At 41.4% G+C, this 13,121-nt stretch overlaps 1 pseudogene; it reads left to right on the top strand.

Moving 5' to 3' along the window:
- LOC118015386 overlaps window positions 1-7,483 on the top strand; it is a 66,656-nt pseudogene extending 59,173 nt beyond the window's left edge.
- The last annotated feature ends 5,638 nt before the right edge of the window (window positions 7,484-13,121 follow it).

The following is a 13,121-nucleotide window of genomic DNA, read 5'->3' as shown; positions in this document are numbered from 1 at the left end:
AAGACTTGAGGGGTTTTTTTCCTGGAAAATGAAAAAATCTTTTGTAATGCAAATGGTCTTTCTCTGGTGTATTTGTCCTAGAATTTGGAGATTGGACGATTCTTTTTTTTAAATTTTGTTTATTTAAATTCAATTAATTAACATATAGTGTATTATTAGTTTCAGAGGTGGAGTTCAGTGATTTATCAGTTGCATATAACACCCAGTGCTTATTGCATCATGTGCCCTCCTTAATGGCCATCACCCAGTTACCCCATCCCCCCATCCCCCTCCCTTCCAGCAACCCTGTTTGTTTCCTATGATTAAGAGTCTCTTATGGTTTGTCTCCCTCTTTGATTTCGTCTTGTTTTATTTTTCCCTCCCTTCCCTTATGATCCTGTTTTGTTTCTTAAATTCCACATATGAGTGAAATCATATAATTGTCTTTTTCTGACTTATTTCGCTTAGCATAATACTCTCTAGTTTTATCCACATCATTACAAATGACAAGATTTCAATTTTTTGATGCCTGAGTAATATTCCATTGTATATATATATGTGTGTATATATATATATATATATATATATATCACATCTTCTTTATGCATTCATCTCTCAATGGACATCTGGGCTCTTTCCATAGTTTGGCTATTGTGGACATTGCTGCTATAAACATTGGGGTGCAGGTGCCCCTTCGGATCACAGCATTTGTGAGACTGGAAGTTTCTTAAAGGCAGGGCAAACATAAGTGCCCATCCAAATAATGGTAATCTTTTTTCTTTTGCAAACTTAAATTTTGATCATTTTTAAGCATATAAAAGTTGAAAGAATAGTATGAACACCTCTGTAGCCACCACTTAATTTCACTAATGATTAGCATTTTGCCATGTTTGCCTTCTCTTCTCTAACACGGATATATTTTTTTTTCATTTATTTATTTATTTATGTACTTATTTTTTGCTGAGCCAGTTAAGTTGCAGGCATCATCCCACTTTACTCCTAAACACTTCACTTCAGCATAACTTGCTGAAAACCAGGGCATTCCCCTAGATAAACACTTCACTTCAGCATAACTTGCTGAAGAACAGGGCATTCCCCTAGATAACCACTGTATTGGATAATGGCAATTAGATTCTCACACCAGTAAAGATTGCCACATAACTATTTATTCATTCCACAAATATTTATTGAGAACTTACTATCAACCAGTGAGCTAGAGTGATAAGCAAAATAAACATGATCCTGCTCATAGAGAGACCGACATTTTATAATAGTCATACCGATGACTATACAATATAATTCCAAATGTGGCAAGAGTCATAAAGTGCCACATCATATTTACTTCAAACTTACCTTTGATTATCTACTACTATGTTGATTATAACAATCGCTAGTATTTATTGTATTAATTAGAAGATTTCCAGTTGCGGGATGCCTGGGTGGCTCAGTCGGTTAAGCGTCTGCCTTCGGCTCAGGTCATGATCCCAGGGTCCTGGGTTCGAGCCCCACATCGGGCTCCTTGCTCAGCAAGGAGTCTGTTTCCCCCTCTGCCTGCCTCTGTCTCTCTCTTTCTGATAAATAAATAAAATCTTTAAAAAATTAAAAAAAAAAGATTTCCAGTTGCAAGTGACAGAAACCCAACTGAAACTAGCTTAAGAATAAAAAGGAATATACTGGCCTACTCTAGGCAATAAGCAGAAGCTGAAATGATAACTCCCTTTGAACTTCCAGACCCCGCCTTCCTCCTCAGTGTTGATTTAATTCTCAGGCAGCCTCTCTCCAATGTGGCCAATGGCATGGCTACTGGCAATCCAGATACACGTGACCTATAAAATTCTAAATCCAGAAGAAGGCGCCCTCTCTCCCAAGGTTCCTGTACCAGCTCCGAGAAAAGACTTGATTTGCCCAGTTTGGGTCATGTGCTCTTTATGAACCAATCCCTGAGGCCAAAGGAATGACGTGCTCCCATTGGTCAGGCTGGATCCTACGCCCACCCATTGTGCTCCAGGTACAGGCAGGAGTAATGCCATCCAAACTCTAAAGAATGGTTCGTGTACCAAAGTAAGACGGCTGGATGGTCAAAAGCCATCCAGCCACCCTATGGCAGTGTCTGAAATTGTGCCTCTCCGCAGGTCCTGGAGGCCCAACGCAGTGCACACTCCAAGCCAAATACCGGCAGGTGGTGATAGGAGGCAAAGGCTTCCCGTGTCTAGCCTGATCTATGTCTTAACAAGCCGAGTCCACCAGAGGTCGGGGCAGAGCGCAAAGCAGCAATCGTCCTGGGGCTGAGTCTTCAACCCTGCTGCGATCAGCAACTCACGCTGAAGGTCCGTGGGCACACACAGGCTGCAGAGGCCAGAAAGAAAACCCAGACTGTGGCAAAGCAAACATGTTTCCTTCAGAACTGCCCTCCTAAGGTGCCAGGCCTAGACTTCAGAGCAGGGGCAGACAGGGTTAGGGAAGTGATTTTTTAAAACACTGTATTTTGCAACTGCACATGTTCTGCTGAAGAAACACAGATACCAGGGCTCAGAATCACGCAAAGTGAGATACAAAATTACCAGTGTAGAATCCACCAGAAAAACTGGATTCTCATCTCTGCCCCTTCACCCCCGCCCCACCCCTCACCTTCCACCACCCTTGGGCCTGTTTGCCACACCTATGGCTTTTCTGCAACTTGATCACGCCAAGCCAGTTTCCACCAAAAAGCCTTTGAACTTGTGGAACCCTCTGCTTAGAAAGTCCTTTTCCTAGATCTTCCCTTATTGAGCTCCTCCCTGTCCAGGAGTCTCTTATGAAATGTTAGCTCCCCGTCTAAAGTAATGCCCTACCCAGTAGCACTAACACATCACCTTGTTTATTCCCTTCATATCACTCATCACCCTCTCAACTTACCTGTTAATTTGTTGATTTGTTTCCCCCACCCCACAACAAAACAACACAACTCAGGGACTTTATTCTGCAGTTTACCCAGCACCTGGAATAGTGCCTTCTCAGACCATATGGGCACAGGAAACATTTAATGAATGAACAAACAAATGAATGAGCCCCAGTTTCCCACATATAAAATGAGATCGCTAGATTATATACTAATAACAATGGTAAAATACATTGAACATGCACTGCATGTTGGGCACACTTCTAAAGGCTGTGGGTAGCACTGTAGGTGGCTGCCTTTATATCTTTTCACCCCTAAAAAGATCTCAAATATTCTCAGGACCTCAAAAATTCAAGATGTTTCATATGCCCAAATTCCTCACTTAGCCATTTATTCCCTTGACTTAGCTCAGAACCTTTCAAGATACATTTTTGTCACAGGAACATTTGTTGAAGTGAAATTTCACCTAGAAGCCCTATATGAAAAACAACTGGAAAAAAAAAGTAGGTGTATTAGACCATTAAAAAAGCCTCCAACAAATTTCAAGAACAGGAATCAAAGATCGTCATCTCTGACCAAAAGGTAATTGGGTTAGAAAGTTTATAAAAATAGATAGACCTTTCTCGTTGTAAAAGTATTCCAGCTAATAATTAAAAGGATGATATGGTATTTTGCTACTTGTCATGAGTTAATGGATCTCGGCATGAGAATGGAAGTCCACTAACATGACAGAGACCATCAGACACCATGTACCTCTTGATTAAAAAACACAGAGCCCACGAAAGCATCTCACCAAAAAGATCACATAAAGTCTGATTAAACCTCAAGACTGAACAATCAATTTGCAGGAAATACAGAACTTGTTAATTTACACCACAGGAATACAATCAGCAAATCCAGACGGAAGGACATTAGAAAACTGAATTCCTCCAAAATAAATTATGAAAGAAAAAAGATGGAGCAAAAACTGATTAAAAGAGGCTTAAGAGACATATCAACCAATCACAATACGTGGACCTTTTTTGGATCCCGATTCAAGCATACAACCTGAGAAACAAAAGATTTCAAAATATATGAGAATTAAAAATGTTGGCACTGAATAGATGAATCAGTGTTTTTAGAATGGTATTTTAATTATATTTTACTATATAGAGTCATTTTATTTTACAGATACAAACTGAAATATGAATAGAATGAAAAAAGTTAATAAAAAGATAAACTAAAATTTCCCACCTATTTGGACATTTAAAAATACTCTAAGACAAAAAAAGTTGCTACAGCTTTTCAAACTAGAAATGAAAAAGCCACTGAAGCATCATACACGTTTTCAATCCTAATAAAGTAAATATCAGTAACTATAACCTACATAAACAAAAAGCTATTTGGGGTTCTCGGTAATTTTTTTTTAAGACAAACAGATTCTTAAGACTACAAAAAACCAGAAAAACACTGTGGATGATTACCAGCCATAATAGGTCCCTTTCTTGCTGTGACCTCATAAAGAGCCATTATTATGGAATTCCAAGCACTTATAAAAGCCCATGGTTGGGCCTAGGTTTGCTGTCCTTCCAGCTCAGGAAGCTGGTTTTCAGTGACCTGAAGGACATTTGACTAAAGTTAGCTTGTTTTCTCCTTGGCATTGTGGGCTTTTTGTATATTTTGTTTGTTACTAATTTTTTTCTCTTTTTCTCATTCTTCCATTTTTTTCTTTTTTCTCACTTACTTTTCTTTTCTCACTTTATTTTTCCTTTTTTTCTTCTTACCAGTTTTCTTTTTTCTTTATTTTTAAAATTTATTCTTTTGTCTCATTTCTTCTTTTCTCAGTGTGTTAGTATTTGTCTTTGTTCATTTTTAGTCTGCCATTATGTTTTGATTCCATTATAAAGATCAGTTCAGTGAGTGGTCTTTGGAAGTGATTTTCTTTTGAGATGACCTGGACCAAGCTTCTCACCAGCCTATCTCAAGCTTAAGCTGATCCTGAGACAACTTGCTTTCAAGCCCAGCTGTTAATCCAACACGTTGCAGGGCTTCTCAGCCAGCTCTGCTGAGGAGACCATGTTGACAACAACCAGCTATTCAAGACCATCAGCAAGGGTACTTTGCCATGGTGAACTTGGCCTGACACATCCTGACTAGGAAGAGGTAGCCATAAAGATCACTAACAAGACTCAACAGAATTCCTCCAGCCTCCAGAGACTATCCCAAAAAGTAAAAATCATGAAGGCTTTGGATCATCCCCACATAGTGAGATTATGTGAAGTGATGGAGACTAAGGACAAGCTTCCTTGTCATGGAGTAAACTAGTGGAGGTGAGTACCTAGTGGCTCATGAAAGTATGTAAGAATAAGCGATCCAAGCCAAATTCTACCAAATAGTGTTTGCTATACATTACACAAATAGACAGCATCATGCTATAGTACAGTATAGTAAATAGTGTTTGCTATACAGCATCACAAGTTCATTGTCCATAGAGACTTAAAGACAGAAAACTAGCTCTTGGATGCTGGCATGAACATCAAGACTGCAGACTTTGGCTCAGCAACTAATCCACCATTGGCAACAAGTTAGACACCCTCTGGAGCAGTCCCCGTTTATGCTACCCTGGAACTCTGCCAGGGCCCAAAGTATAAGGCACCCACCTTGGCTGTGTGGAGCCAGGGAGTCATTTTCTATATGCTGGTCAGTGGATCCCTGCCTTTGATGCACAAAACTTCAGGGAGCTGCAGGAGGGAAAAGTGAGTTGAATATACCATATTCTCTTTGACTTGAGCTTGGAATGTGAAAACCTGCTCAAGAAATGTCTCATTCTCAATGTCCCAGCAAGAGAGGCACTTAAGAGCAAATCATGAAGGATCCATGGATGAATGTGTGTCATAAAGATGAAGAACTAAAGCCTTACATGGAGCCAGTCTCTTGAGTAGAAGGACCCCACAAACTGAGTTGATTGTGTCCACGGTTTACTCATGGGAGAATTTCCAGGACTCACTGATGAGCCAAAGGTACAAGGAGGTGGTAGCCAGCTATCTGCTCCTGGAACACCAGAGATCCAAGCTGCGGGTCTACACCCTCACCCTGAAGCCCCAGCCTTCAGCAGATCTGACCAACAGCAGCACTCCCTCCCCATCCTACAAGGTATAGCACAAGGTCTCTGCCAACCCCAAGCACTGAGTTTCAGTGAACCTGTCATTCCTACCTTTAATTGCTGTATTAGTCAACTACAATGGCTGTAACAAAATGCCACAGACTGGGTGCCTTTAACAACAGAAATTTATTTTCTCCCAATTCTGGAGCCTCAAAGTTCAAGATCAACGTGCTGTAACGGCTGGTTTCTAATGAGGTCTCTCTTCCTGGCTTCCTTGCTGTCCTCACATGGCCTTTTCCTCTGCACCGATATATCCCTAGTGTCTCCTCTTCGTATTGGGACACCAGCCATATTAAATCAGGGCCCCACCCTTATGACCTAATTTAACTTTTATCATCTCTTTAAAGGTCCTATGTCCCAATATAGTCAACAGTGGGGGTTAGAGCTTCATTATATGACTTTGGTGTGGGATGGGGTGGGGGGGGCAGTGGACAGACAATTCAGTTCATAACAATTTCTAAGAATTCTCAGAGGAACCTGGCAAATCTTGAGAGGGTCAGGAGACAAGGCAAAAAGCAAGCAGCAAAGCCATCATGTCTACCAGCCCCCTATCCTGTCCAGAGAGGAAGACCACCCCTGGCCCCTCTGCAACAGCAATCTCTCTACCAGCCCAAATGAGAGCAGGAATTCCCCACTTTGGGGGAGAGCCAGCCTTGGCTAGCCTCCATGCAGAAGGGCAAAGACAGCCTAATCATGTTAGGGTCCCAGGGCCTCCAGGGCTTCTGCTTCCCCTGCAGTCTCCTTGGACTTTTCCTGCCAATGCCAAGCATCTAAGACAGCTTGGGCGTTGCCCAACCAGGTCTCTGGGCCTCCCCACCATGGAGGGTAACTGTAAAGTGCTACAGCCCAGCACATCCCTCCAGGGTGTCCTTGTGGCCTCCCCTTCATCCTTCAGTATCAACAGCAGTGCTGGAATCCCAGATAATGCCAATTTCCCCCAGGGTGTATCCAAACCAAACTCCATATACACTGGGCAGCTCCAGCAGGTGTGGGACCAGCAGATTTTGCCCCAGTGTGCCCCCAGCCTCTCCCTCTTGCAACAGCCACAGCCAGCCCTGGGCCACAGGGGCTCCTTCAGCAGGTTCTCCTTCAAGTGTATATGAAGACATCTTTGTTTGAGATTTGCTGGGATGGAAACTGAATGAACCAAAAAGCAAAAACTAAGTGGAGATGTTCAACCCTGGAGGGGCCAAGCCACACTCGCTGCACTTAATGTGGAATATGACCATTGCAAGTTCCATGGAGCCCAACAAGATGATGCAAGAATTCAGCAAGGTGCTTGACACAAATAGCTGTCAGGACAAGCTGAACCAGAAATGGTGATGCTGTGCATGCAGGGCACCCCAGGGCCAAGGAGGCTCCCCGCAGTGGAAGATGGAGGTATGCAAACTCCCACAGTGGTCTCTCAGCAGGGTTCATTTAAATGCATACCCAGCACTTCCATGACCCTCAAAAACAAAATAACCAATGCAGTTAAGCTTTAAAAGACTGCCAGATTTGTAGAGCAGTGAAACTATATGATACTGTAACAGTGGATATGTGTCATTATACATTTGTCCAGAGTCACAGAATGTGCAACACCAAGAGTGAATCCTAATGTCAACTAAGGACTTTGGGTGATGATTAAATGCCCACATAGGGTCATCAGTTGTAACAAATGTACCACTTTGGTGGGGGATGTCAATAGTGGAGAAGGCTGTGCATGTGTAGGAGTAGGGGATTTATTGGAAATCTCTCTACCTTCCTCTCAATTTTTCTGTGAACCTAAAACTGCTCTTTTAAAAATGATCTTTACAAAAAAAAAAAAAAAAGGCTACCAGGAACCACCTGGGAGAAAAGAGGAGGGGCCAGCTGGCTCCATCTGCTAGCCTTCTCTCAGCCTCACCTTGAAGGCAGAGACTGGACTGGTTTGTTTCCCCTGGGGCACTTCTCCCCTCCCCTATCCTTCTGTGGCTTTTCTTCAGGCTTTGTGAGAGAGGGGAAGTGGTTCTATAAAATATAAAATAAAGACAAAAAACAAAACTCTTCCTCCTTCCTCCTTTCCCTGCTCCTCCCCCACTGCTTGTGTTTTGGGCCTATACAAGAGTTTGGTTACATACAGGGGGAATTGAGCAAATAAATACATCAAGGATAATGGAAATCAGGGTTTTCACTGCAATAGGAGGGTCACAAATACGGAAAAGATGAAATTAAAAATATACCCTGTAGTTTGGGATTGGAATTGGAGGTATTAGTGTGAACGCAACAGTTTTAATATAGATACATATGTGTATGTGCCCATTCTGTCCACTAAGACAGGACAACATAATATACCAATAATAGTGAGTACCCCCTAGATCTTGGTCCTGTATATTACCCTCCACTTAAGTAAACCAAGGGTCTTTGGAGAAATGGCTAATTCCAGGGCTGGGTAGGGAAAACACAAGATAAACCTGCAACATCTTTTTGCTCCAGAAAGTAAGGAAGAGCTCAAAGAATGATGAGGGCATAACAAAAAGACACAGAAGTATCTATAAAACAGAGCAATCATTCTAAATGGAAAATGCTAGAATCATTCTTTTTAAACAATGGGATAGATCCCACTAATACCTCTTCTATTCACATTGTGAAGGTTTGAGCCAGGATGATAAAAACAAACTGGAGTTCTAAGAATTGGAAGAGAATATAAATCTATAGTTCATTGCATATTATAAGATTATTTAAAAATAAAACTCAGAAAATATATTTAGATAAATTATTAGAAATAAAGTTTAGCAAGTAGGCTGGCTAACAATTCTGATGTAGAGTTAGTATCCAATCCCACAGAATAAGGGCTCGGTCCCACATTACTGCCCCCCTCCCACTACATCTCAGATGGCAATCTCAGGTTTTTTTATGGTGAAAAAAATTTTATATTTAGAATTAGCTAACTGGACTGTTTAGATGATCTTAATTTTGTTGGCAATATACAAAGCTCATAGGAGTCAAACTATGCCTTTTCTCTCCATCAAGCCTGATGAGAGTGTTGACCTTGGCCAGGTCAATGTCACGGTACTTCTTTTTTTTTTTTTTTTAAGATTTTATGTATCTACACGACCGAGAGAGAGACACAGCGAGAGAGGGAACACAAGCAGGGGGAGTGGGAGAGGGAGAAGCAGGCTTCCCGCTGAGCAGGGAGCCAGGATCCCAAGACCCTGGGACCATAAACCGAGCCAAAGGCAGACACTTAACCGACTGAGCCACCCAGGTGCTCCTGTCACGGTACTTCTTCATTGCCACACTGATCTGGTGCTCATTGTCCCTGACATGCACAAGGAACATAAGTGTGTTGCTATCTTCTATCTTCATCATGACTGACTGGGTGGCCAGGGGAACTTGATGAGATAGGGGTCAAGCTTCTCTCCTAGCAGCACTCTAATGATATTTGAGCTGCTTTCTGAGCTGCTGCTGTAAGGTAAGTGATGTGTACATCTTTTTTCTGTAGCTGTGGACATCTTTCAGCATTGTCTCTTGGACTTCAAAGCCTTTGCTCAGCAACAAACAATTAGAAAATATAGTTTAAAAAAAAAATCCATTTGTAGGGGCACCTGGCTGGCCTCAGTCTGGTAGAACATGTGACTCTTAATCTTGGGGTTGTAGGTTTGAGTCCCACATTTGGTATAGAGAGTACTTAAAAATAAGGGGTGCTTGGTGGCTCAGTCAGTTAAGCATCCAACTCTTGGTTTCAGCCCAGGTCATAATCTCACGGTCATGGGATCGGGCCCCGCATGGGGCTCTGAGCTCAGCGCAGAGTCTGCTTCAGATTCTCTCTCTCCCTCTCCCTCCTGCTTGTGCTCACTCTCTCAAATAAAATTTTTAAAAAATAAATAAAATCTTTAATAATATAATAAAATTAAAAATTTTTTAAGTCCATTTACATAATTCAGAGAACATCAAGTTAAAACAATCTCACAGTGTGTCAGAACCACATAGGAAATTATAAGACCTTATTAAAATATTAAGAAGACCTAAATAAAAGAAATATCTAGGATGTCCATGGGTAGAAAGACAATATTGTGGAGATATCCATTCTCTCCCAATTTATCTATAGATTTCAATGTAAAATCTCAACAGCGTTTTACATGGAACTTGATAAGTTGATTCTAAAATGTATATGTATATGGAAGAGGAAAAGACCAAGAATGGCTAGGATCATCCATAGAAGAGTAGGGCAGAGGACTTGCCCTACAAACTATCAGGAATATTATGAATCTACAATAATTAAAACAGTCATATTTGTTCAAGCTCAGATAAATGGACGAGTAGAATAGAATGGAATGGGATAGGGTAGGGTAGGACGGGATAGGATAGGAGTAGGATGGAATAGAGAGCTCAGAAATAAACCCACACACTTATGTGATGTTCTGATAGATGACAGAAGTGGCATATGACATCAGTAGAAAAAGGAGTAACTGTTCAATAAATAAAGCTGTGAAAAAAAATACAATCCATATAGAAAAAGAAATTAGATCCCTGTCTCATTCTATATCCAAAAATCAACTCCAGATGTATTAAAAACATGTGCTTTTTAAAAAACAAAACTTGTATTTTTAATCAAAAAAGCATTAACTGGGGGTGCCTGGGTGGCTCAGTCGGTTAAGCAACAACCTTTGGCTCAGGTCATGATCTCAGAGTCCTGGGATAGAGCCCTGCATCGGGCTCCCCGTTCAGTGGGAGGCCTGCTTCTCCCTCTCCCCCTCCCCCTGCTTGTATTCTCTCTCTCTCTCTCTCTCTCTCTCGCTGTCTCTCTCTCTCTGTCAAATAAATAAAATCTTAAAAAAAAAAAAAAGCATTAACTGGATATTTTTTTTACCTTGAGCTAGGGAATGATTTCTAAACAACGTAAAAAGCACTGACTATGAAAAAAAAATTAAGAAATTGTTTATCATCAAAAGACACCTTAAAGAAAGTGAAGTAAGACCCTAGCTGGATGTCCTACAATTTAACTCAATTCTGATGTAGAGTTAGCATCCAATCCCACAGAATAAGAGCTCAGTTCCACATGACTGCTCCCCTCCCACTACACCTCAGATGCCAATCTCAAGTCCAGGTGGTTACCTACACTTCTGACAGGCTATAAATCAGAGGTTCCCAATACCTCCTCTTTAATCTGCTAAAGAGGTTTACTTACTAGATCACTGGTTTATTATAAAGGATATTAAGGATGCAAATGAACAGCCAAATAAAGAATACAGGTGATAAAAAGATAAAGAGATAAAGGTGAGATCTGGGAAGGATCTGAGCACAGTATCTTTGGTTCCTCAGGAGTTTGGGGTAAACCACCCTTCCAGCACTTTCTTGTTCACCAACCTGGAAGCTTTCTGAACCCTGCCCTTTTGGAGTTTTATGGAGACTTCATTACATAGGCATGATTGAGTAAATCATTGGCCTTTGGTAATGGAACTCGATCTCCAGGGGTGTTGGAACCCTCTAATCATAACATTGTTTCCCACAGCAAGTAGCCCCCATCCTTAAGGGTGGTCCAAAAGCTGCCTCATTAACATAAACTCAGGTGTGGTTGAAAGAGGCTTGTTAGGAATAACAAAAGACACATTTATTGCTCACATTACTTAGGAAATTCCAAGGATCTTAGAAGCTCTGAGCCAGGAATAGAGGAACATCAAATATATAGTTATTATAAATCACAACATCACAAGACCCCAGAGAGCTCCCTCACCCATTCCACCATGTGAGGACAGAGCAAAAAGACAGCTGTCAATTAACGAGCCTCTTACCAGACATTGAATCTGTTGGCTTCTTGATCTTAGACTTCCCAGCCTTTAAGACTGTGAGAAATTCCTGCTATTTCTAAGCTACCCACTCTCTAGTATTTCATTATAGCAACCCGAACAAAGACAGGGTGGTTTCACTCATATGCCAGGTGGTTGGCAGAACTGATGGCATAGCGGCCTCCTCTAGGCTCCCTCTCTTTGCTCCCCATGTCTTCCCATTTCCAGCAGGCTGATCTGGGCTTCTTCATTTAGTGACAAAAGAGGTCCTAGCAGCAAGCGAGGGCAAGCCCAGTGTTTTTATTTTTCAAGCTTCTGCTTGCATCACATTTCTTAATGCCCAGATTTACGAGGTAGAAAAAAAAAAAAGACTCCATATCTTGATGGAAGGACAAGAAAAACCATGTGGCAAAGAGGAGAACCATCTGGGATGAGAAGAATTTGCAGCCATTTTACAACCTACCTAACTGTAAACATTTAAACAACAAGGATGTGGATTCATATTCTAAGTAGTCAGTGACTAAGTAGATGACTTAAATTACTACCCTCTCATCCTCATCCTCTGTGATTTGATTCCTAAAGGAAAGCTTTTCCACCAAGTTTATAGAATGACCCATGTTTTTGCTTTTCACAGAGCTCTCTTGTGCAAATCTCCTGTCCAAATGGGTTGACTGAGACATTTCTATAAATATACTATTTATATCAGTGATTCCCAAGAGAACAAGCACCCCACACACACACCAAAACCCCACCCACAGAGACTTACCAGACATGAGGTAGGGGCACATAATGTGAAAACACTCAAACTGCACAATTTTATAGTTAGGAAATGAAATATATATAATTATTTTTATAATACAAATTACAGAATTTATCACATTGATAAAATGGAGAAATGGGTTTTAAAACTTGAGAAATGCCAACCAGATGATAGAGAGATCCCAGTTTCTAGGTATTCCCTGAGTTCAGTAGAAGCCATTTCTCTTCCAAAAGAGACCCTGTGGTCATAGGGTCCAGTTAGAGAGACAGCATCCCTGGAAAAGTGACAGGAATATTATTCTCCTGGCTGAATCCACCCCCTGGCTAGTTGGCACTTGGCAACCTGACAAGTGTTTTACATTCAAAAGGTCAAGTTCTGAGTGAATCTGCCCAGAGACTCTAGTACCTCTCACGCCTGGATGCGATCCATCCCCTGCCCCTGCCATTCTGACAGCCCTGGAAGAAGTGACCCAGGTCCCCAGTTTGGGCTGTCAGCACAATGATGGCAGCCCTTTTACTGAAGGTCAAACTCTAATTCTCACTCCAGGGAGCCTTCCTCCGCTCTCTTTCTCTCTTTCAGCTTGTCTACCTTAATAATTGTTGGGATTTTTCTGCT

The sequence above is a fragment of the Mirounga leonina genome, unplaced genomic scaffold (assembly GCF_011800145.1).
Source record: "Mirounga leonina isolate KUSES-001 unplaced genomic scaffold, KU_Mleo_1.0 Mir_104, whole genome shotgun sequence".
Lineage (NCBI taxonomy): Eukaryota > Metazoa > Chordata > Mammalia > Carnivora > Phocidae > Mirounga > Mirounga leonina.
Note: the sequence above shows the minus strand (reverse complement) of the source record. Positions and strands in the feature narration are given on the sequence as shown.